The 24,592-nt window shown below is 39.6% G+C and overlaps 1 long non-coding RNA gene across 1 annotated transcript; it reads right to left on the bottom strand.

The window, feature by feature from the left end:
• Nucleotides 1-2,624: 2,624 nt before the first annotated feature.
• LOC308200073 lies at nt 2,625-22,940 on the bottom strand. Its single transcript, XR_013955205.1, has 3 exons — nt 22,803-22,940; nt 20,961-21,035; nt 2,625-4,923 (listed from the first exon to the last, which is right to left on the bottom strand). It is a non-coding gene; the product is annotated as an uncharacterized lncRNA (long non-coding RNA).
• Nucleotides 22,941-24,592: the final 1,652 nt, after the last annotated feature.

The following is a 24,592-nucleotide window of genomic DNA, read 5'->3' as shown; positions in this document are numbered from 1 at the left end:
CAGTGTTGTTTATTTGACATGGGGGTCTAAGACAAGAGAATTTGTTGGGGCAATCAAAAACTACATCCTCCACAACTCTGGATGCTATGGAAATACTGCATACAGACAATCACACTCAACCCAATGTAAAGTTTTCTCTCTCCCTGCAGCTCTGTTCCCATGGCTTCATATTCGTCTCACTTCCTTCCTTCTTTTCTTCTAAGAATAATACATTTATTACACATCAGTTCTGACCTTTCTCTTCATCATTAGGCCACTGGACAAATGCTAACTGGCCCCTTGTTTTCCCATAATATAAAGATTAAAATTCAAGTCTCTGTAGAAACTGCTTGGAAAGAAAACTTCAAACATTATATGCTATTTCACAGTACAACTGCAAGGAAAACTACTTCTGTTAAGCATTCAGACTATTTTGGAGAGAGTTGAAAGCTTTGCTTGATTTTTTTAATGTTTTCTGGGTAATCAATATCTCCCTGCAGATGCACAACTGCACAATTTATGTGGTTATATATGCAATTACTATCTTACTACTTTCCAACTATCTCACCTACCTAAAATCAATATAATTTCTCAAATGTTTAATCTTTCTTGGAAGAATTAATCTGGAAGTTATCACATCTGGAGCAGTAGGACGCAGCACTATGAATCTAGAGAAATGACAAATGTTATCACAGCATAAAGACTGGGGAGATGTCTGCACTGGAGCAGCTCTTGTAATATAGTTAACACAGGCATGGCTAAGAGTATGTGGCATAGCCGGGCAGAGCTCAGCTGAAAATCTCATCCTGGACCCTGGTTAAAAGTCAGGAAGGAGACTTCCTTCCTATGCTGACCTCTGGGAAAACGTTTTTCACTGAAATAGATATAACTGTTAACTAATTTAATATTTATCTGTAAATACGTCCTTAGTTTTAAATAGGTCCATAAATTTTAAATTAGGTTTTTAAAATTAGGTCCATAAATTAAATGTCCTCTAGGAACAAGAATTAGAATTGTACTTCTTTTTCCAGTTCCCCTTGTACTTGCCATTCCTTGGTCAATGCAGAGTCTCCAGTCATCACCTGGAGAACATCTATCACATCATGAACTATAGGGGAGAGAAGGGATGGAGGAAAAGTAGACAAAGAGCTGTTTTTGGAACTTAGGTGGTCATGTTTGCTGAAGGGTTATGACAGCAGAGTTTTGAAGGGGCACTTTTCCAGTGAATTTTGAAAAGGTGAAAATGCCTGCATCAGTCTGGAGGCAGAAGAGACTTAGGTAGAGTTGGTTTTGAGCACCTTTTCTTACATGGGACAAAGCCTGTTATTTTTTTTCCTTATCCTGCATGGTATAGAGATCACAGCTCATAAAATTGTCCTATAGGATGTCTGTTTCAGTATAAACCAAAATATTAACCCTGTGAGTAATGAGAAATATATATTCTATACAGGAATTTTGAAAATGCTCTTTATTTTCCATAGTCTTCCTACGCTTTAAACCTTGAACCCTGTTCTTGTTTAACTGTTTAGGCTAGCATTGAGAAAGTAATATTTTACCTCTTCTTTTTGTTAGCAGATCTACTCTCAGCAGACATAAATGCTCTCTATCCAGTTCTTACCAATGATTATGCTGCTGCTGACATTCAGCAGAGTGCTATTTTCCACTGTGCTGTATTAGTTAAGAAATAATATTGCAAAAAAATAATGGCAATCAGGCAGTTTGTTAACTTTCTATCTCAGATTTTGCCTAATTTGAGGTACACATGCAACAGCTAATGGCAAGATGAATCAGAACAGTGATTTTTGGTAGAACTAAATAGTTGCACTGTTCTTTTTTTTTTTTTTTTTTTTCCCCAGGAAAGGTCTTGCAATTAAGGTGCATAAGCACAAAGTTTCATTGACACTGTGATTAACAAGGAAATTAGATTGACTTAGATAGCAGAGTGGAATGAACAGTTTATTAGAGTTGAGCTGCCACACTTATTTTCAGTGAAAGAAATAAGGAGATCAGCACGATATTCCTGTGCAGATACAACCTAAATGTCAAAGATACCGGTCAAAATGATCCAGGCAAGATACAGGGTGAGAGGATGCTCAGTACTCCCTCTTCTTCAGTGCCAGTAGCTCTCAATAGTAATAATGTAACTCAATAGTAACTCAACAGTAGTCAATGGCGGCTTTTTCTCATGCTCTACTTAGCATCTTCTCTGATTTACAACTTTGATTCTGACTTTAAAATAAATTCCAAAAAACAATTCATTCTTGAGCCCAGGAAAAAGAACACACAAAGTTTCTTAATAATTATCTCCCCAAACGACATCAACTTTTACCTTTGCACTATAATCCTTAGAACTGTATAACTTTTTCTTTAGCAATGTCTTTATTTTCTAAAAAGAAGTGTTAGCCCTGATCCAAATGAAACTACTCAATATGTTTCTTTCAAGGCTTTACTTTTACTGTAGATCAGCATAACAAATGCACAGAAAGGTACAGAACACATAATTGAGAATTACTCTTTTTGCATTAGGATTTTTATTTTCCCAATGCAGAGTGTTGTCAGTTGCAGATGCACTAGACCTTCTTGGCATGAATGCGGTGTTATTCACCAATGCATGCCAATTTGAACTGACGTGGTGTGTGGCATACTCTGAACAGGACTGGGTTGTGTTTAACAGAAAGCAGACGTGGGCTACCATGCTGTGTAATCTGCAGGTCTAATTTCTGCCGTCAGTCAGGCTATTCACCAGGAAATTGACCCATGCCATGGAAGCCTATTTTTATTTACTTGGAGAGATTTCAGGTGCTTGATGTGTTACTTGAACTGTTAAGGGTGGAGATTTCATTAAATACTTCTCTTTCCTTCTATTCTTGATTTGTTAGACCCAAAATCGCACAGCTGGAGAAGGCTTTCCCTCTCTTTCTCTCTCTCTGTTTTTGTTTGAATCATCATTTTGAAAGTTAATCCAGCTCTGAGCAGGAACAGTCAGCATATCCCCTTAACCATAAGCTCAGATGTTCTGCATTGACTGCTGTTTTGACATTCTTGGATGGAAATCCATCCCTTAATACTCAAACATGATGCACATACTGGTTCTCTGGCATGCCTTTGCCTGTGACCATCTGTTGGGGTGGCACTGTGCCCGCTCAAAAAACTCTCTGCCAGTTTCAAGAGGGCATAGGTATCAACCAAATATAGAGTTAGAACGATAGCTAGCAACATGTTAGAGATATCATTTTAACTGCAAGACTATTCCTCTTGCTGATAAACAATCCCAAATGGAGTGTATACATTTCAGAATAAGCCTTGCAGCTACATCATAAGTATATCCTAAGCATGTATGTTTACACACACACGCAAAGGTAAACAAATCTTATTAAAACAAACAAACAACAAATCTTATGTCATGTAGAAAATGTCTTCATTTTCTTTTTTTTTTTTCTTTGCAAGAGTGGCACAGACCTGAAGAAAACTTCTTTACAAAAACCAGCCATTGCAAGCAAACAAATTACTTTCTTTTTGAATAGATGTAGGTGTTTGTCATACCTATCCCATTTTAAATTCAATGCATTGACATTAGGCAGATATTGTTAAAAAGGATTTGGGAATCTTTACTTGAATAGTAATTAGGGATCACTTGAAAGATATCTGTTGCTGGGTTGCTCAAAAAAAAACACATTCTTTGGATGAATTTAGAACACAGAAATACTCATGACAAATGAAACTTGACTCAGGTTGCATATGCATGCAATTACGGTTTGAACTTTGCAAAGCTGATATCAAAGGCAGGGTGTCCTTGCAGGGTGAAATCAGAAGTTAGCATTTTCAAGACTTGTAGAACAAAAATTTTGATCATAATTGAGATTTATTTGCAGCTTACAAAAGGAACGGGACCTACTAGTATTAGTAACACAGAAGAATTTTGACATGCTGACAATGAATAAGTAATAAGTAGTAATAGTACATACTTATGCTGCTTTTTCCTACCCAGCTGAATTTAAACTAAATTAGAACAAATGAAAACATAATATGGAATAACATGGACAAGCTGAAAAGCAGATTGGAAGGAGTCTAAGAAAGTGAAATAGCGGGAAAGAGGAAAAAAAGTTAAACCAGGCTTGCCACAGGAACTGAGGATTCCTTTGAGCAGCAGTAGTTGCTCAGTCTGTGAGCTCTTTGCTGGAAACATTTGCATGCATCCCACTCTTTTGCAGTACTGTGCCAGCTGTGTGGTCATCAATACTTTCTTTTCCATGTAAAATAGACTTGTCAAAAAACAGGCCAAGGTATAATCTTTAGCTACTCTTTTAATTGGCCTACACATGCCCTTTTACATACCTGTTTTTCGTCTTTGCTTGGACTTGATTTGAACTTCCTTTCTCAAGAGCTGATTGCCCTTGACACTACCCCTTCCAAAAGACTGGAACAGCAGTTGGCTTATTTGCTCTGAGGAAAGTCAATGGGACAACTTGGGCACTTGTCATGAAGACAATAACCATCTATCACAACAGACTGTACATCTACATGCATCAGGACTTTGCTGTGCTGAGAGCCACACAGAGAACAAAGAGATGATCGTTGTAGCAAAGCAGTTATAATCTAAATGTCTTCAAAAATAACGGTTTCAGTATTTCACTGATTGCTCAACTGCGCTGTATTTCTAAGTTTCAGTGTTTCACTTTTCTTGATGAGAGAATGAAAGCTGTGTTTGTTCTTCAGGGTCTAAGTTTTCTCTGACAGAGGCTGTGTCACTGGAAAAGAGGGTCAAGATTTGCTACAGCCTATAAAAACCCCTGGCTTTGAATCATGAGCATGTACCTAGGGCTGACACTTTCTGACTAATCTGTTCAGTGTGGCAGGGTGTGGGAGAGGTTCTTACCTGACAAGGAGAAGATCAGCTGGCCATGGAGAAGGCTCCCAAGGGCATATTGTCTGCTGTCCATGGCCCTAGGAATAAATCGTAACAAAGAGTTTTGGTTAAGCAGCAAGTGCAGATGCTTTTTACCATACTTACAACTCTCCTAATGCACAGTTTTACAGAGGGAAATATCCAGTAACAGTGAAACAATTAAATATTGACAAATGTTGACTCTTGTCTACCCTGGAAAAGAACAAGTAGAAATGTCTAGAATATATAAGAGGTGATTAATTTCTCTTGATCCCTGAGAGACAAACATGGAATTCATCTATGAGAACAGGTGCCATTAATCCAATATTATTTCCTGTTATAATCTATTTGCCTTGACCTACGACATTCTCATAAACCTGTATTGAAATAGGCGTCTGTTTTAAATTCCCATCGGTATGTTTGACAAAAGGGTTTATCAACAGAGGGAATTAAAAGCTGCAGCTGAGCTGGAAAAGAAGAGAGTGTATCAAAGTTAGAATGCATAACTTTTTCCTTTGGTGGTGTTTGAAAACGTTTACAAATGGATTTGCAGCTTTTGAAATGCTTATTTCTTTGAAGAGTATAGAAACAATATGAATCCAGTGACGTATGCCTTGGAATGATTATGAAGACAAAATAGTTTCTTAAAGAATATGTATATATATCTATATCAATGATTTGCATAAATAAATTTATGTTTCTAATTTGTAATTTAAAGTAAAAGGAATTTTATACTTTCTTAAATCAAGCAAGGAAAAAACATCCCTATTTTTACCTTAAGGTAAAAATCTCTCTCTGTTTTTGAAAGATGAAACTACTTTCCAGATAAAAAGAGAATTAAAAAGGAGTCAGTTTCATCTCTAAATTACAGCTCTGTGCCTTTTAACAGCTGCATAAATTCAATTCCTGTTTGAAACTTACACTTGTTTACTCTATGTCAAAAATAAAGTATTAACTACAGCTCTGGAAACATGCAGTGAAGAAGTTAGCAAGCTATAATTAATTCAATTCATTATGGTATTCCCATCTACAATGATGTGCGTAGCCAATGTTTTATAATGTTACAATAGTCAGCAGACTTTTTCATGCCATATGAGTGGTCCATAATCTTTTTCAATCTTGGTCCATCAAAGATTGGCAAAAACAAGATATAAAGTTCTCTCTAAGAGAGCACTTATTTGTTACACAATCCTTCGTGTTTAAAAAACAACCCAGAAAAGCAGATCAAGAAACAGTGGTTGCACTGCAAAGCAAATGCAATTACAAAGCCCAGAAGTATTCCACGTGGGCTTTTATGACAGGCTCAGCATAGCGGTGAGCTATACCTTAGTCCTTGGGAACATGAAGAAGGATATGTATTCCTAAAATCATTTTAAAATTCAAGAGCACTTGGACTGCTGTAGGAATGTTTTCAGGGAATGGTACGTTTCTTTACTAGAAGGTGGCTGCCAAGCAGGATCACCGAGTGCTTAATCACCCTAATATTAAAGCTAAGATACATGAACTGAAACACTTATTATAGGGAATAATTAGAGATCAAATTAAAAGCATTAGAACTGGCAATAAGATCAAAGCAAAGCATTCCCTGTGAGAAGTGGACACTATGCTGCTCAGAACAGGTAGAAGCAAAGATTTGCACTGAAGATTGCGTTCTCTAAAGTGGCACTGCTTAAGAACAGTTAAGGTACATCTAATCAACAAAGAGACAGAATCAGATAACAGGGGCAAATACCTGCTTGCAGGAAGTGTGAGGGCAGGTGCACAACAACATCAAGAGGAAGTGGTCCTATTTTGAATAAAACCTGAAATTTTGCAATGCAAAAACCAGCAATTCCCAGACATATCCCGCAGACTCTAAATTAAAAAAAAAAAAAAAAAAAGGGGAAAAGACAGGAAATTGGCAGAGCCGTACACAGAATATCACAAAGGTCATCAGTTCAGAGACGTGTGGTCTGAAGAGAGAAGTATCTGATGATTCCCACCCTTTGAGGAAAGTGGCAGCAAAAGTTAATGATATGAGGAGATCAGAAGACAAGAAATATCTGGACAAGCTGGTTGCCCTTCATGCTGGAACAAAGACTAATTGGCAGTCTATTAAGATAATCTCTCCCAGTTGTACCAAAAATATGTGTATGTATTCTCCTTTCATAGACAAGACAATGAAAATATATCCAAGTTGACCAAGTGAGTTTGTTTCTTGGTACTGCTTATCGGTACTGTGCAGAATGCTATGCAAGTGTCTGTGAAAATCTCACCGCCCTCCCTCCTCCCCGAGAAGGCAGAGGCGCATCAATAAGCAACATGTGCAGGTAAGGGGACAAATCCAATAGTTAAGCTGGGGAGAGGGAAGTTTTCAGAAGATCAGAGGAGCCCTGTGACTTTGAAGCATTAGTTACTGAATGCATCCCACAAGAGGGAGAGAACACTTTCCATTTTGGGAACATCAAGCTGTCTGCCCTTCTTCATCAGGTTGTATTAACTGGCTGTATTAGGCGGTAATGCATGTGTTATTTTTAAAAATAATGAGAAGTTGGTGTATCAGCAGGTGCTGGAGTGAGACAAGGTACTGGCTGCCCTGACACATAGCAGGAAGAAGGCACAGCATCTGGTAACTTTGACCTGTGTCATATTGCTGGCTTGGGAAACAGAGACCAGTACATTGTGCTTGCATGTGTCATACCATTATAATAACCAGTACTGCTAAAAGAGTAAAAATGTAATCAATGTATATATATCAAAACAAATTATTTCAGGGAAACAATAACTGCAGCGGCACATATCATGCTCAATACCTAAATCAATACTATTGGGCTGAGCTAACAATAAATCAAATCTGCAGAATCAATCCCTCTGCTGGAAATGAAATCATTAAAATTCAAATACAGAAGCATGTGCCATCCATAAGATTTCTTTTGACGATTTCTGTCTCTTTGACTGTAAGACATTCACTGTCTGGTATCTAAGGTCATTATCCCTTTACTTATGCTTAATGTGGGATGTGAAGCAAAATACTGTGAATGAGGTGCATCCCATATGAGTGAGGTGCACTTCTGGAACAGATCACATTGCTATTGTGTAGATTTTCTGGGTTTAAAAGATTCAGTGTGTTTTGGGCTTCTGGGGTCAGAAAACATGATGGCGAAGTAGACAAGAACAGTCCAAAAATTAACCCTGGACTGAGTATAAATAAATAGGCAGATCTTTGTGTGATGAGTCTCCTTGGTCATTTTTACTTAACGGTTTTCTGCACAGTGAAAGATGCAGCGCAGGCGGAGATGGGGATAGCTAGATGGTGGCATGGAGCGATCATCTCGCCACAGCGCTCAAGGGTCAGGCACAAAAGCTTTGCATTCATGGGCTCAATATCTATGGCAAGACTGGAGAGAGATGGGGGTGAAGGACGATAGGGACAAAAACAGATGGAAAACAAGAATATAGTATCAGTAAACAAGTTCTTGGACTTGCTGAACAGCCTTTGATCTGTGAAGAGCCTTTCTCTGTCTCGTTGTACTGCTCATTGGGTAATGAACTGCACTAGCACTTCTCACATGTTTCTGGTAGGGACAGCACTGAAAACCAAACATCTGGCATGATCCCAAATCCCAGCATAACTGTTAGATGGTATATCCCACGTCACTCTTGCTACCCTCCAAACTGCCCTGATCCCATTTAGGACTACTCTCTTGTATTCTGAGAGAGGAAATGAAAGAAGAGGATAATATTTCAGGAGAAATACTTAGCATCTGGAGTACTGTGTCCAGTTCTGGGCTCTGCACTACAGGAGAAACATGGAGTTACTGGGGAGAGTCCTGTGAAGGTCCATGAAGATGATGAAGGGACTGGAGCATCTCTCCTGTGAGGAAAGGCAGAGAATGTTCAGCCTGGAGAAGAGGAGGTTCTGGAGGATCTCATCAATGTATGTGAATACCTGAAGGGAGGATTCAAAGAGGCCAGAACCAGGCTCTTTTCAGTGGTGCCCAGTGCCAGAACAAGAGGCAACGGGCACAAACTGGAATGCAGGAGGCTCCATCTGAACATCAGGAAACACTTTGTTCCTGTAGGTGTGACTGAGCACAGGAACCGGTTGCCCAGAGAGCAACCTGGGTGTCCCTGCTTGTGCAGGGAGATTGGACCAGATGACTTCCAGAGGTCCCCTTCCAGCCTTAATCATTATGTGATTCTGTGAGGATCTGTGTGTAGTCAAATATCTAAGGAATACAAGAGAGTATCATAACACTTTAGCACATACCTCTTTCCTGAAACTTCTTCCTACAAAATCACTTATTTCTAATGAAATGTATCACGCATGAGTACTAGTATTGCAGTCAAATACTTCGCGACTGTTCTAAATCAAAGCCTTTCTTCACAAAACAGCATCCTTTTTTTTTTTTTCCCTAATCTTTGTTCTCAAAATGACTGCAGTACCTGATTTTTATAAAGTGAGAGGTCTCTTATAGCCAACTAAAAAACTGGTTTATAGTCTGGTAGAGACTATTCTACTATTTCTGTAATCAGTAGAGAGATGTGAAATGTCTCTTGGAGATACCTATTTTTCTTTATTCACTCTAAAGGGAGCCGATTCAACTAGCTTAGATTAAATGCCTTGCTTTTAGAAACCTAAAATTAAACATTTTAAGCCTTTTTACTACAAAGGTAGCAGCAGCCATTGAAGAGAAGTGTGCTTTAGAGAACGTAAAATAAACTACTAATGGTCACACTTTTAAAACTGAGCCAACAACCTGGACTAACAAATGTAGGTTGAATAACAAATTTTGCTTTTAAAAAAACTAAGGAGAAATTTAAGCTTAAACTTTTCTCCTAGTTTTCTTTGTAACAAAGCAATCTAAGGGGTGTTTTTCATTTCTTCACTCTCAGAAGAAAAAAAAAACACAATAAAATGAAAAGATAAAACTGGAGCAAATGAAGGAGACTTTTAGTGTATTTTATTTTGTATACAAGCAAAGTCAAATTCAATATCAGTAAAAAAACAGAGAGCTATATTAAACCTATCTGTATTAAGCCTAGCCTAGAATTATAACTACTAAAGAGACCTAAAGTAGGCAACTCTGGATAGCAGGCTGTAGAAACTGCACACTGCTGTCTTGAATTTATATGCTGCAGCAATCTTGACGCAGAAGGTGGTCCAAGTACGACTCCTGCAGATTTACTGGATGTCACCCATATCTGCACTGTTTTCTCCCAGCTGAGTTTGACCTAGGACACTTACTGCTTTCAATCTTCATGTCAGAGAAGACGAATGTAAACTAAATATATACATTAAGAAAGAGATGTAGTACAATACAAGTAAAAAAAAAAAATCAGGAAAAGAACATTATCATTTCTCTCATCTTTTGCTAAGAGACAAGAGAAATGAGAGGCAGATGTGCTTCTACCTGAGCAGGGGAATGAGGCTGGTAAAGCCTGCTATTGGGAGAGAAAATTAACTCTGTAGAGAACAGACCGAACCAGATACACACAGAAACATGTGCAGACTCTCTCCTTCCCTTTCTCCTTCCCCCACGTCCCCCACCTGACTGCATATCACTGTGGCTTCTCTCCAGCTGCAGCAGAAGGGAGCAGGAACAAGGGACTCCTCAACCTGTCTGCACCTCCTGGTAAGTCCGTATCTGCTGAAACTGGTTGCACAAATTCCCCTGATTTTGAAGAGCTCTTTAAGGTTTCACAGCCAGACAAGCTGATACGGGGACTAATGTTGCTATAGATTTTACCTTCTCCCTAGTAAAAGTCCCTGTTACAGCCAACCCATCTTTTCCTTTGTTGGACAGCTGTCTGTGAGAAATGCTCTCGTCTCAGAAGCAATTCAGCTTGGATAGCCAATGAGTTTTTTGAGTTTAAGCAAAAAAAAACACAGATGCAGGACATCAGAAAGATGCAGAAAAACTCAAATAGAAACCCTCAGAATATTTCTGTTTCCATGTAAGTAACCTTTGGTAACAAAATAAAATAGGAGAGAAAATACGGAAAGTATATACAAAAATGAGTTACAGAAGAATGCATTAACATAAGTGTTTCCAGAGACAGAATAAATCCTTGGTGAGCAAGCAGCAGAAAAAAAACCCTGCATTGTTTAGCCATAACTTTCTGCATGTGTTCTTGAGCCCTTCTTCCCTCCTCATTTAGCATTACAGTCCTTAGCTGATACTGGGCATATAGCTTCTTACTGAATAAAGTAAGTTTTCTGAATCAAAGAAGGCTAAGCAGCATGCTGAAGCACAGGTCTTCTGAGCATCCAAATATCTTAATTGTCAGCTCACCCCTGGCTCTGGTTTGGACCACTCTGGCTAGCTCTCTCAAGACAGTAATTAGACACAGAGTACTCCAAGGATTGCCCCAAAAAAGCGTTATGGATCAGTATGCCCATCAGCACTACCCCAGAAGCCTCACACAACTCTACATGCCCTCCTGTCACATCATGGATCATGTACCATGCAGAGAAGAGGCAGAGTGAGTCAGCCTGATGTGCCAAGACAGCTAGCCTTGCACAGTGAGGGCACGAGTAAGTACGTGCCACTTGATTTCCATGCTGTGGATTGCTCCCTCTTTCACTTAGCAGTATGGACAGAGCCATAGATGACAACTACCATTGCCTTTTTTCCAGCCTGAAATTTGTTATGGACTCTTGCATGTCCATATGGTTTGAAAGGATGATTTATCAGCATCTTGTCAGCAGGTGGGAGAAGCAATCAGCAGGTTATATTGAAACAGCCAGGTAGCACGGCCCTAACTCCTGAAGGTGGTTGAGGTTTTGGTCGGGTGCTTAAAGCCCTTCTCTCCAGGCAAATCTCTTAGGCATGAGTGGAATTCTTAAGTGCCCTCTGAGTTCAGTTCCAAGGGCACAAAAAAGTTTCAGCTGTTAGTAGCATATTCAGATATTTCATTCCCACCTCTACTGACATCAACAGATATTGGTAGTGATCACCCTGACTGATAAATCAAGCAAGCAAACCTGCTTGCTGCTGATTGTATCTGCACTTTTTCCAAACACACCAACCTCCTACATAATATCCTCCTCCATCCCAAATTGAAGGAAGTACTGAAAATTGGTATTTGTCATTTTTTTTCCCTTGGTCAGGAATAAGAACACTCGAAAAATATGCTCTTTCCAGGAAAGATTTGACCATTTTTTCTGCCTTTTTTTTTTTTTTTAATTTTAATGGCAGCAGAATGGTTTATAACTTGACCTAGAATTTTATTTTATCCTTTAGCATTGCTGGTTGTACGGTTAATTCCTGCATAATGCACCATGGTAAAATGAGGAATTCATCTCTTGTATTCATATTGCTCTGCTGTACTAGCAGATGTCCAGTTACAGCTGTGTATCCCCTCTGCATTCCCTCTCTGAAAACATCCCAAGCCTTTCTGTTTCTGTTACACTTCTTTCCAAACAGTGTGGTATCAAGAAACATGCATCAGTAGAAGCTTTGACAAAGATTTCACTATAGTCAGCTGTGAAGGCTGTTACTGTGAGACAAGTTAGTGACAGCTCCCTAGCAAGTGTGCCTGCAGGTTTATTGGTGCCAAAAGTGCTGGGAAGTGAGAAAGCTAGTTAAATGCACGCAGATATTCAGGCTATGCCAGGCTTTACATTCTATCTCACTTTGGTAATCAACAATTCCCTGCAGTATTTGAAATATTACTCATTTTGAGCATTTGAAAATGATTTTGTAACTATGTGGGCGAACTGATATATTTCTGGAAGAGCAAAAGTACCTACAAAAAATATCAAAATGGGAATTTTCATTTATTTAGGTACTTCAAATATCTTTTGGCACCAAAGTTCCCTCAAAATGACCTTTCTGTATTTCCTTGAAATATGTTTTTAAAGTGTCAGTCAGCCACAATTAAATAAATTCCAGTCTCTCTGTATTTCTTCATTGAAATCAACAAAAAAAAATCACAGTCTTCAGGAGAGGGGCTTGAATGTAATTATTTTATTGGTAGTAATATAAGAAAGCCCACTCATATTCAGGTAAACACTATTTCTTGTATAAAAAAAAAAAAAAGCTAAAGCAAAAAGAGGTGTAATTCTGCAATCTAACTGCAATCTAAATATCTATGCATGCACATATTCTGATACTTGTTCTGCTCATGTCATCCAGAGTAATCCAATACATTGATGAAAGAGAGGTCAGGACTGACTCTGTACTGCGTTGACTTTTGTCTGCATGCATTTGGAGCCTCACATAAAAGGCTCAACACTACTTCTAGCACCTGCAGACCCCACTGAAATCAATGAACTAGTATCCATCCACATCAGGTCTGAATCTGGCTACTGCAATCAACTTTTATTAGGCTCTTGCCAGTACCTTTAAGTGATCCTGTTGGTTAGAGGGCAAAAGTATGAGCACTAAAGCATAGAGTAGGTACATTCCAAGCCACATGTGCTCTATTTATTGTACAGCATGAAATATGAAGTCCGGGATTGTACAATATAGATAATTTAAACCACGTGTAGATCAGTGAATGTAAAGCTCTGTGTATTTGATCTCAAAACCAATTAGAGCAGTTTGTTTGCTTTGATCTGAATGGAATGCTGCAGTATACACGTTATAAAACTGACTTCCAAAAGTTATTGGGCTAATAAACACTAATAATCTGGATGCTTTGTATTCCTGAGTTCCAAAAAGAAAATTGCACATAAGAGTTGCAAGACGTTATTGAAGGTGTGACTTTTAAAATTAACCAAATTCTCACAGAATCGCCTGAAGAGAGAAAACTGACTGGAGGGAGGAAGATGTGAACACTCGTGGCAATGACACCTTTGGAGTTGAGCCCACTTACTCTGGAATTCCTCAGTACTCCAACAAAGCCCAGTCTGTAGTTTTACCTAATTATTAATACACTTTATAAGGAAGCTGGGTTCTGAGTCTGTACTGTCCCACACAACTAAGGAGCTTTACTTTAAGGATATTTAAAAGAGGGGTGAACACAGGCAGGCAGGTAGCTTAATCAGGCTGTCCTGGAAATATGTATCTACATCACTCAGAAGTCCAGTTTTGGGGATTGAACCATAAGACTACCTATCCCTGAAAAGGAGGAAAGCTTATCTTAGTTCTAAAAGTGCAATTCTGAGTCACTGAAGCACCTCAGAGAAACCACTGAGAAAGGTAAGGTCCTGAATCAAGGCATCTTTCGCGGTTGGTGCTGGTGAGGCAGCAGCTCTAGCTCAGAGAAAAGATGAACGCCTTCTGCCTTCGCACTTGGCCCTGAGAGATAGTTCCTTGGCTGGGTGGGCTGGAAAATAGTTATTGGAGCCACTGCTAGTGGCCTAATAGTCACCATCAACATCTCCATGTAGGTAGAGTCTTTCCTCAGTCCCACTTTTATTAAAAGAAAAAAACAACAGCAACAAGCCAGTGTTCTTAGGTGATTCCTTCTCTCAAGTTTTTTTCACTAGGAATGGCTTCCCTCTGGAAAAATAAAATAAAATAAAATAAAATAAAACAAAACAAAACAAAAAACTAACGTATGTAATTCTAGATGAAGCAGCTTGGAGAACACAAATATAACTGAGATGCAGATCTGCTTAAAGTACTGTCATAAAAATGATGACAGCTAAATGTGACTGCCTCCACAATTTTTGGAGGGGTGTCTTTTGTATAAAGATTTACAAATCTGTGAGGTAGCAAGCACTCTTTGCATTTTTTTTTTAATAGCTGATTCATATAATACTTATATACCTGTGATATCTATATTACAAAAATGGTTCAGTGTATATGCTTGGCACTTACAAATTGTAATGGAGAAAAGATGATTAACTGCACAGCAGAGCTCTTTGACAATTTGCTGAACCTATGTATCACTGACATAAATCTTTCTCCCAAGTGCCCTGACTGTCATTAACTTGAAAAATCAGCCAAGCAAAAACCTTTACAACTGAGTTCATGGAAATAGATAGACATATTTTGTAGCTATGGTATGCAGCAGACAGCTGGGAACAGGAGAATGCTTGCAGCAGGATAATATGTTTTGCATATTTTTCAATAATATGCCATTTCTTCAAGATGGTATTTATCTGGACCCTTGTACCGTACTTAGCATGGCTTGTTTTGCTGGGTTGTGGTGACCTGCTCTGTAGATTTTTTTTTTCCTGTCATTTGCAAGTACCCTCAAATAAAGCAGATGAATTCATTTCCTTCTGTGGCCTCAAAGAGGCCTGTGCTCTCTCTGCTGCTCCTCAGGAATTCAGCATCCACAAGCCACATTCACTTAACTACACTTCCGTCTGAATAGCAAATGCTAATTGCATTTGTTTCTAGCCTTTTCCTCACTTGAGATCCTATGTTACACAAGAGGATGGGAACCTTCAGCCCAAGAGCTAAAGTATAAATTGAAGAGTCTTGAAGGAGGGGTTTCTGTTTTGTGCTTTAAGCTTCTGTAAGTGCTGAAATACAGCTTACTCTCTAAAAAATGGGCAGTTCAATAATGGATAGCTTATTACTGAAACCTGTATTTTGTATTTTGCCAGACTTGTCTGGACCAAACTTGACTGAAATCAAAAGGACGCTTGGCACTGATAGTCTTTGCATGAAAATTGACTAATTCAAATGAGCTAAATTATATTAATAATTCAGGTGAAAAAAAAATCTAGCCATAGTTGCTGTGTGTGTATCATGCAAAGACTCATAATATGGTTTATTCATTGCATTTCTCCATTTTTGATGTTCATGTGTGCAGACATTGTTTTTTACTAGGATCATCTAAATCTTCATTCATATATGTTTTCACTTGCCTGCCTGAACCACTTTATCCAAGAATGGAAAATAAATTGTGTAAGAAATGAAGAGGTTTACTGAGAGGTAGAAAGGAAATTATCATGTTTGAGATGACTTCATAGTCACACAGAGGTGACCTGGACCCTGGAGACCAACAGGAGGTTAGGATGGGACACCAACCTCACCTTTTGATTTGATTTCCTCTCCAGTGAAGCACACTTTTCACCCCAGCTACCATGTCTTGAGCTTCTGTGCCTATAAATTGCCTCTCAGCTTTGAGGCACCTCTTCTAAATACATACAAGGCAGTAAGAGGGCATTTTGGGTGCAAGTCTTCTGACCAGATGTATACGTCAACAGCTGTTGAGAGGAACTGTTGCCTAGGGATGCTCATGCATTTCACTGCATACAAGGAGAGCCTCCATTGTCTGTCTCAGGTACAGACGTTTACAATGCAGATGTCTAAAGTTCTTCAATCTATGCAACCATTAACAGACGTGATAAAGCACAAGCCTGGATTTACTGGGGACTTACAAGAAGTTGGGATGTCTTCCTTTCCTCTAACACCCTTACTGTCAACATTGATATGCCGCACACTCCTCTATCCATTTCTCAGCCAGCCACATCTGGGCCATCCCTGCACAACTAGAGTAGCAGGTAATAAAAGAAATTCTTCTTTCCTCATCCACACTTCTGTCAGAGGCATAAGCTTGTTGAGGAAAGCAAATTCCAGGTGGAATCAAGTCTGCCTACTCCTATGGAGACTAGAAATATTTGCTTTACCCTAAACTACTCATCCCCCTCCTCTGCCTGTCTGAGTATCTTCTCCTTTTGTTGCTGCTGACATTGAGAACAGGATGTGCAGAACAGTAGCTGCTGCTGTACAGGGTGTCTGTCAGCAGCATCACTAGCACCCATTGCCTCACTCCCTATTCCCAACATGATTAGTAGCAAAAAAAGCCTAACTTTTCAAGAGTTATGAATGAAGTTATATCCCCATAACAATGAAGTTATTTCCCCAAGGACAGCCCGGGTGCAGTTCAGATGCTTGTTCACAAGTATAGCTTACAATGTGCAGATATGTGTAGAGATCTAAACCTAAAAATACTAGATCATACACTTAACTTTAGGTAGAGCAGTAGTTCAACCACTGTTTATCTGTCTCTAAACATGCCATAGTCTCTAAATCATGCAGCTGGCTCTTGCACTGGGTGACTAAGAAAAGGAAGAATTGAGAGCTGCTATTTGATTTTATTGTGTGTGGGTTTTGGGATTCTAAAGATCATAGGAAATATTTTGATCATGGTGTTTGCCTTTGCAACTTTGTGTCATGAATCAAAACCGAAAAGTCCATGTAGTCCTTTGGTCCAGGAGCCATGATTTTGAGAATACGCATTGCCAAGATTTCTTATATATAGATGGTTATGGATGTGTGTGTATGTTTGTGTATGTACACAAAACAGAAGATGGTGGTCATGATGCCATGATTCGTGTGGGGCCACCCACATGAATAGAGATTAAGCATGGGATTGTTTTCAGAAATTTCAGGGCCTACATTATACAGCTAAGAAAAGTCCTTGGAATCATAGAAGCACAGAATCTCCTGAGTTAGAAGGGACCCACAAGGATCACGGAGTCCAACTGTTGGCTCCACACAGGACCACCCAAAAATCAGACCATATGTCTGAGAGCATTGTCCAAATGCTTCTTGAACTCCAGCAGGCTCGGTGCCATGACCACTTCCCTGGGGAGCCTGTCCCAGTGCCTGACCACCCTCTGGGAGCAGAACCTTTCCCTAACCCCCAGCCTGACCCTCCCCTGTCCCAGCCCCATGCCGTTCCCTCGGGTCCTGTCGCTGTCCCCAGAGAGCAGAGCTCAGCGCCTGCCCCTCCGCTCCCCTCGTGAGGGAGCTGCAGGCCGCCATGAGGCCTCCCCTCAGCCTGCTCTGCTCTGGGCTGAACAAACCAAGGGACCTCAGCTGCTCCTCATACATCTTGCCCTTTCCACCATCATTATTACTCTCCTTTGGACATCCTCTAATAGTTTTATGTCTTTTTTATATTGTGGTGCCAAAAACTGAACACAGTACTCAAGGTAAGGCTCCACCCATGCAGAATAGGGCAGAATAATCCCTCCCCTTGACCAGCTAGCAGTGATGTACCTCAGTGTACGGTTGGCCCTCCTGTCTGCCAGGGCATGCTGCTGGCTCATATTCAGCTTGCCATTGACCAAACTCCTTAGATTCCTTTCTGCGGGGCTGCTCTCCAGCCTCTCATTCCCCCAGTCTGTCTGTATATCCTGGGTCTGGACCATATCTGGACCATCCCTGGTCCAGAATCCATCACTCAGTCTTGTTAAACTTCACATTGTTGGTGGTTGCCCAGTCCTCTAATTTGTCAAGATATTGGTATGGTATTTTACCATGCATAAATAATGATGTGAAAGGTTATGGTTGGTTAGACACTGGAACAGATAGCACAAAGACATTGTGAATGTCCCACCCTTAAGTTGGATGAAGAGTGTCCCTGCTTCTGGAAGAGGGGTTGGACTAGATGACCATTAAAGTCCCCATCAAACCAAAACTACTCTGTAATTCTATGATTTTATGATTGTTATTGATAAAATATCACTATTGTACTATTGGGTTCATCAAAGAACAGATCCAGCAACCTGTCAGTGCTGGCTTGCTTACTAACAGATAAATCTTAGAGAAAACCAGAGAGAGAAAAAAAAATAAATTATAGTGTATAGAGAAAGAGCGAGCCAGATGAAAATGCCCATATACAATATAATAATAGATGTCTGTAGCATTTGTTCCTTGGTTTTAGAGATAAAGAAACACAGCCTAGAATATGCAGGAAGGTCTACTAAAAGCTATTGACTTTGGAAAGCACCAGGATAGAGAAATTTAGAGCAGCTGAGTTCAGGTGAGGAGGCAAATTCCAGATTGTAGGAAACTGGAATTCTTTAAGAGAAGCTGTTAAGCATCTAAAGAAATGAGGCTTTTAATATGATGATAAAAGTAGATGACAAAGAAAATGCTTAAGTTTTTCTTTCCATAATAAAAATATACTCTTTAGAATCACTTTTTAGGCAGTCACATAACAATATCATTCGGAATGTACACACACAAATAAATATATGTATATATACACACATATAAAGTCCTTGTTTGACGAGAATGTATTAGCACCTTAAAGAGTGACTAATATAGAAACCATTTAGCCTATTGAAGTCCTTTAAGACTTCAGGAAAGCAAATGACTGAACAAGGTAGATGAATTAGAAAACAGAAAACAACCCTGTTCTTTTGATGTAAGCTATAATTTATTGATGGAGAAGCCTGTGGTAATGAAATAAAGCAGTTTGTTTCAATATAGTTGATGCACAATATAAGTACACTTTTAACACAGATAACTAGACATAGTTATCATTATTGATGTCTGCATTTATTTCAGTAAAAAGAAAAAAGAGGAAAGCAGAAGGATGCTTCATGTTTATACACATAATCCTTTTTACCCACAAGGGAGGTGCAGATAGATCTCACACTTGGTACAGATCACCAAGTGACTTAGCATGCAACTGTCATTACTATAAAGGCAGGAAACACACTTCAGTCAAAGTCTTCTGTCTTTAACATCCCCCTGTGTGTACAGTCAGCACATAAGTTCATTTATCAGTTGGAGGTCATGCACAACTCCAGCAGGGCCTGGGGCATCATGTCCCAATTTAGACTTTGTGAATTGTCTATAAAAAGTTCAAATGCTTCCAACGCATGCTACTGTACACCAGGTACAAAGGGCCTAATGTCCTGGGTAAATTATTAATCCTCATCTTTCATAAACAAAAATGTTCCGTATTTTTAGTAAACAGATCTGTAAAACTCAGGGGTAGTACAGTCAAAGGCTTATGAACCCTCCGAACTTTGTCATCCTTGGTGTGGTATTTCCTCTCTCTGTCCAATGTCCTCATGTGCAAACTGGAGGTAATAATACTTAACATAATTAGTTAATGCTTCCACACTGTTTTGAGCATGGTAATCTCTGTGTAAGTGCTTATCTGTTACTGATACATTGCAATTAAATAGCCCTTACAATGCGAAAGGTTTTTCTGTTTACTATGCATTTGATATGTGAAGAACAAAACCTGGCCCCCGAACATATCGGGCTACAGTTCCAGGGAGCAATCTTGGAAGCAGCACAAAAAACTTTGAATTATTTGAATCAAATATATCTGAGGGTGGACTTACAGTTAAGAAAATTCCTTGAAACTCGTCTTGAAACTCGCTGCTTCTTCTTCTTCTTCTTCTTCTTCTTCTTTTCTTTTTTTTTTTTTTAACCTTTCAGAGTTTTAATTTCTTAAATAAAAACAGTCTCACCCCCAGCTCCCTTCTGTTCTTTCACGGTCTGCTCATCTCCATATTCTGTTACCTTTTTACTTTTCTTGATTGCACATTTTACCGCCCTTCCTTTTTTCCTTTATTTCTCTATCCTGTCTGGTCCCTTCAAGGAAGAGCTGCTGCTATTGTTCCTCAAGTACTGAGTATCATAGAATCATAGAATCATAGAATATCCCGAGTTGGAAGGGACCCATAAGGATCATCGAGTCCAACATCAGCGGATCATCAGCAGGTCACTTTTGGCAGCACTCGCGTGGCCTGTCTTTGTCTCTAGTCATCTTCTGACTCTCAATGTTGTCTCTTCCTGCTACTACAAGTACTCTAGGCCTGGACATCCCCCTGACATGTAAAGTGGTATTCACAACAAATTCAGTGAAAGGTATTCTGCAGCTCAGTTGTGTGTTTGCTCTTTTGATTGCTGTTAAAGAGGTTTTCAGCGAACTGTTCATAGACATATCTAGGTCTCTTCCTAAAGTATGTCTGATTAATTTAGATTCAGGTGCAAATATCTGAAGTTCGGGATTTTTCACATTCAGAATTTCCATTTGTTTCTCTCCTGAGAAGCAATTCATAGACAAAGTCATGAAGTTAGTTTTCTGCTGAACTTCACAGCAGTATTTTCTTTAACCTATTTGCTTTTCGTTCCATTTGCAAAGGTCTTGCAAAACTAGGCCAAACAAATCATTAATTAAGAGATTACTGGAAGAGAGAAAAAACATGGAAAAGAATAAAAGCAGAGATCATTAAAACTGTCTCCTTGAAATTGTATAAAATATGATGGAGTTCAAAATCTTGTTTTTTCTTAAAAATGTGTCAAAAAAATTAAATGTAGTGCCAATGAAAACTGTTGCTTTGGCAATACAGTATGTCATTCAGTGACTAACAAGCCCAGCTAGGTATAAACCAGTAACCCAGCTGTTAAAGGATACATCTACCTCCCCCTTGCAATCATCTCTTCCAAACCTGTTTGTTGATTCCGGCATAGGGTGTTTGCCTGGGAACTACTGAATAGATAGATATTCCTTGCCAGGATAATATCTGCAAAGAGAGAGGTTTCAGTTTCATAATTAAATGAGAAAGCTGAAAAGACTCTACTGAAAGATAAATTACTTCACTTTTTGTGAAAAGAGGTTTCTAGAATGGATTAATCAATACTAACAAAGTAGACTTTGAAAACAGAGCAATTTCCACAAAAGTCATACCTATCTGTACCTATCTCTAAACATATGCACACACTGAAATACACTCTACATACCGATGCACGCACACACGTATATCTTTTGTAAAGATATCTCACATATTATGTATTTTTTTCTCTCTACAAAATGAAGCAGTCATTTTCAAATGTATAACAAAAAGGGAAAATCTCCAAAATACTCAGAGAAATTCTGTGTAATCTTTACACAGTTTAGTGTTTTCTTAGTTGGCCTAGGTTTTATAATTTGTAAGGATCAATATGCAGGTAAATAGTAAATCGAAATGAATCTGCTTTGGCATTAAATATATAAATAAACTTGCATGAAATTGTTGTAAGGACAAAATGATCTCTGATGGTTCTAAAGCAAAATGACATGCGTATGCAAAGTCATGCTGCAGAGAAAGATATTATCAGTTTTAATTAAAAATGGGTCAAGATGGCCAAGTTTTTTCTTTTGGCTGACTTCACTTGCCCTTTCCCTGGCAAAATCAAAGAAACCCCAGTTTTTCCTAGGACACAGCATGAGTCTTTGCATTTCCCATAGAGTACTTTGCATTTCCCAGCTTCTTCTTATGCATTCAAAACAGTATAAAACAAAATTAGCAATCCCTTGCCCCTTCTTTCCTCGGATAATCTGACCCTATTTGTAGGATTACAAGTGAAAAGAGATGCCAGCAAGCAGACAGACAAATGAGCAGAAAGACCGCAGGGACCCTCAGGTCATCAGTGTGTGCCCGTGCATAGTCAGGTGCTTGCAGAGGCAGCAGCAAGAGTGTGAGGTGTCTCTGCGGTGCTTCATGAAGGGAAAAAAGTGAAAGTTTTTCCCCATGGAGAAGGGTGAGAGGAGGAACTCGATGTCTTTGAAGTCTGTTAAGCATGGCTTAAAGGAGGTGGGTGACAGAGAAAGAGTTTCTTGGGGAAGGGAAAAGGTAGGTGACAGCCATTTTGAATATGGGAGTGAAAAACAGGGAGGGGGGTCAAAGGAGACCCGAGGAAAAGAAGTAAAGGACAACGATGGTGGGTAGGACCTGGGGTGATAACGATTACAGGGAGAGAATGAACAAATAGTGAGGTATTTGATGCTATTTCCTTACATTAATTCCTCAGTAAATTCTCACATCTTGCTATAAAATCAGCACAAGACATAAAGCTGAGCTGGACTCAAACATTCTCTAATGTGAGGGCAAGAATCGCTCTCAAATTTGGAGATTTAATCTGATCCACAGCTTGTACTTCCCCTACTGTTTTAACTTTCCTACTTGCATTTAGCTGGGTAATTGAGAAAGGGCTTATGAAGCAGTTTGTCTGTTACATTACCAATTTGTCTGGCATCAGGTACTTCTTCTAGATTCAGATCCTGACTTACCTTCAGGATGTGGGCAAATGACTTATCCTTTTATGTTCTGGCTTCCACATCTTTTGAAATTATTAATTATGCTTGCCTACCTCATAGGAATGTTGCAAGGATTAGCTTGTACAGACCTTTGAGAATGCTAAGTATGGTAGTTATATTCTTTTCATGGAATAAAAACAAAGCAAAAACAAAGCACTTTACTCGCTACAATCCCACACTCGCAACCACCACCCATCAACAAAAAGTGACTCACAAGCACAATGAGCCAAGGATACGGTGTTTACTCCTGCAGGTTTGTTTGCACAGAAAGAACGAACTCTGCTTCCGAGTACGCCTAGCTAACCACCTTCCCAGTACAGTTGAGTGAGAAATGGCAGAGTCCAGAGGTGTGGCCCACGGCTGATAGGCAACCCATATTGCACTGAGTCCTTTCACTAGGGAGCAGAGCTGAGCAGGAAGCAGAATTATGGCAAATCAAAGTAGGCAGCTGCAGCAGTGCTGTTTGGGAATCAACTTCAGTGACCTGTTCAAGAATATCATTATCTAGGTCTTGAAAGTAAAATAATTATTGCTGAGAGATGTTGTATACACACCTATTGGTGGACTAGAGAGGACATCAGAGATACCAGATTAATAAACATGAAGGGAAGTTTCCGAACATAGTAAAATGAAGTCCTGGTAACCATGGTCTGGGCAAGCCTCATGACTGGGGTGCCAGCAGGGTCAGACACGACCATGAGCAGTGGCAGCGGGGGCAGGTGCTGTTGTTAGGATGGCTGCTGGAGAACATGCTGCTGCCAGGGGTAGTGGCTGGGGGAAGGTGTCTGGTCACTGCAGCAGCCTTGTGTCTTTATATGGGCTGTGTGCACACCTGGTGTCCCACCAAGTCTCTCATCATGATCCCTCTTTTGTAGACTCTCATCCACAATCAGATCTTTGGCCTTGAGTCATCTGCCCTTCTGTACTTTCCTGGTCCTATCACTGAGACCTCAGCCTCCTAGTACTCTGCTCCATACTACTCATAACATCCAGCACCACAACACAGCTTATTCACCCACCCAGCACCTTTCTTTACCTCTCAGTGCTCCATTCCTCTCCTTCTTTTGCTCAATTTCTGAATCCTGAGCCCGTGTCAAAGTCTAGTGTGGTCTTGGCTCCAGCACACACTGGGGAGCAAACACAGGACCTCACAAGATGTCAGTTGTATTCAGCAAGAAGACATTGCTGTTCCATCTTCTCTGAACTCATACCGCTCAGATACAGTGGTGCTCACCTTGACTCAGGTCATCCTGCACACAGGCAGTAACAGCATATCTGGTACCCAAATTTTCCAGGCAGACTGAGGCCTCCCAGCAGCTGCCCACACAAGCAGAAGTGACAGCTGTCACTGCTTACTTCAGTGGTATACATACAGCCAGGTGTGTTTGAACTAGAGGTTTGCTCTAATGTCCTTGGTCAAATTATTCCTCCTATATTCACAATCACATTAGTTAAAGCTTAAAGAGGTCAGCTAAATCACCTGTTATGGCTTCCTGCTTAATGCCAGTCACAGGCATAGACTGTTGTTTGCTGATCCCTCAAAGAAGTGATATCTGCATGAGTCCTTCTTGTTTCAGTAGGTATATTCAAGACGCTCAAGACTGCTCATGTACCCTTGAGGAGTACAGTGATCTTGAGATTTAGCACCTTGAGAGTGTGCTAAAGGTACAACACTTCACAAGAATGACACCTCTCTTGCCTATATTACAACCCAGACATACCAATACCACAACAAATATTTGCTGCCAACAAGGCATAGGGGCTAAGCAAATTAGTATTCTTTCTTTGCCAGCATATTGCTACCCACTATAGTAACAGAGATATTATTCCATTGGTATTTTACACGTATGAGTGTATCTTTTAGTAACCTTGCATGTTAAAATAACTAAACAAATATAAATGATCAATAGTTATTTTTAATGAATGCTGTCTGTTCTTGCATATTTTTCAGTCAAGGCACCAGAGCCAGGAGTCAGTGCCCTCACCTTGCTCTGCTACTAACAC

The sequence above is a fragment of the Anser brachyrhynchus genome (genome assembly GCF_964034855.1).
Source record: "Anser brachyrhynchus genome assembly, chromosome: 1".
Classification (NCBI taxonomy): Eukaryota; Metazoa; Chordata; class Aves; order Anseriformes; family Anatidae; genus Anser; species Anser brachyrhynchus.
Note: the sequence above shows the minus strand (reverse complement) of the source record. Positions and strands in the feature narration are given on the sequence as shown.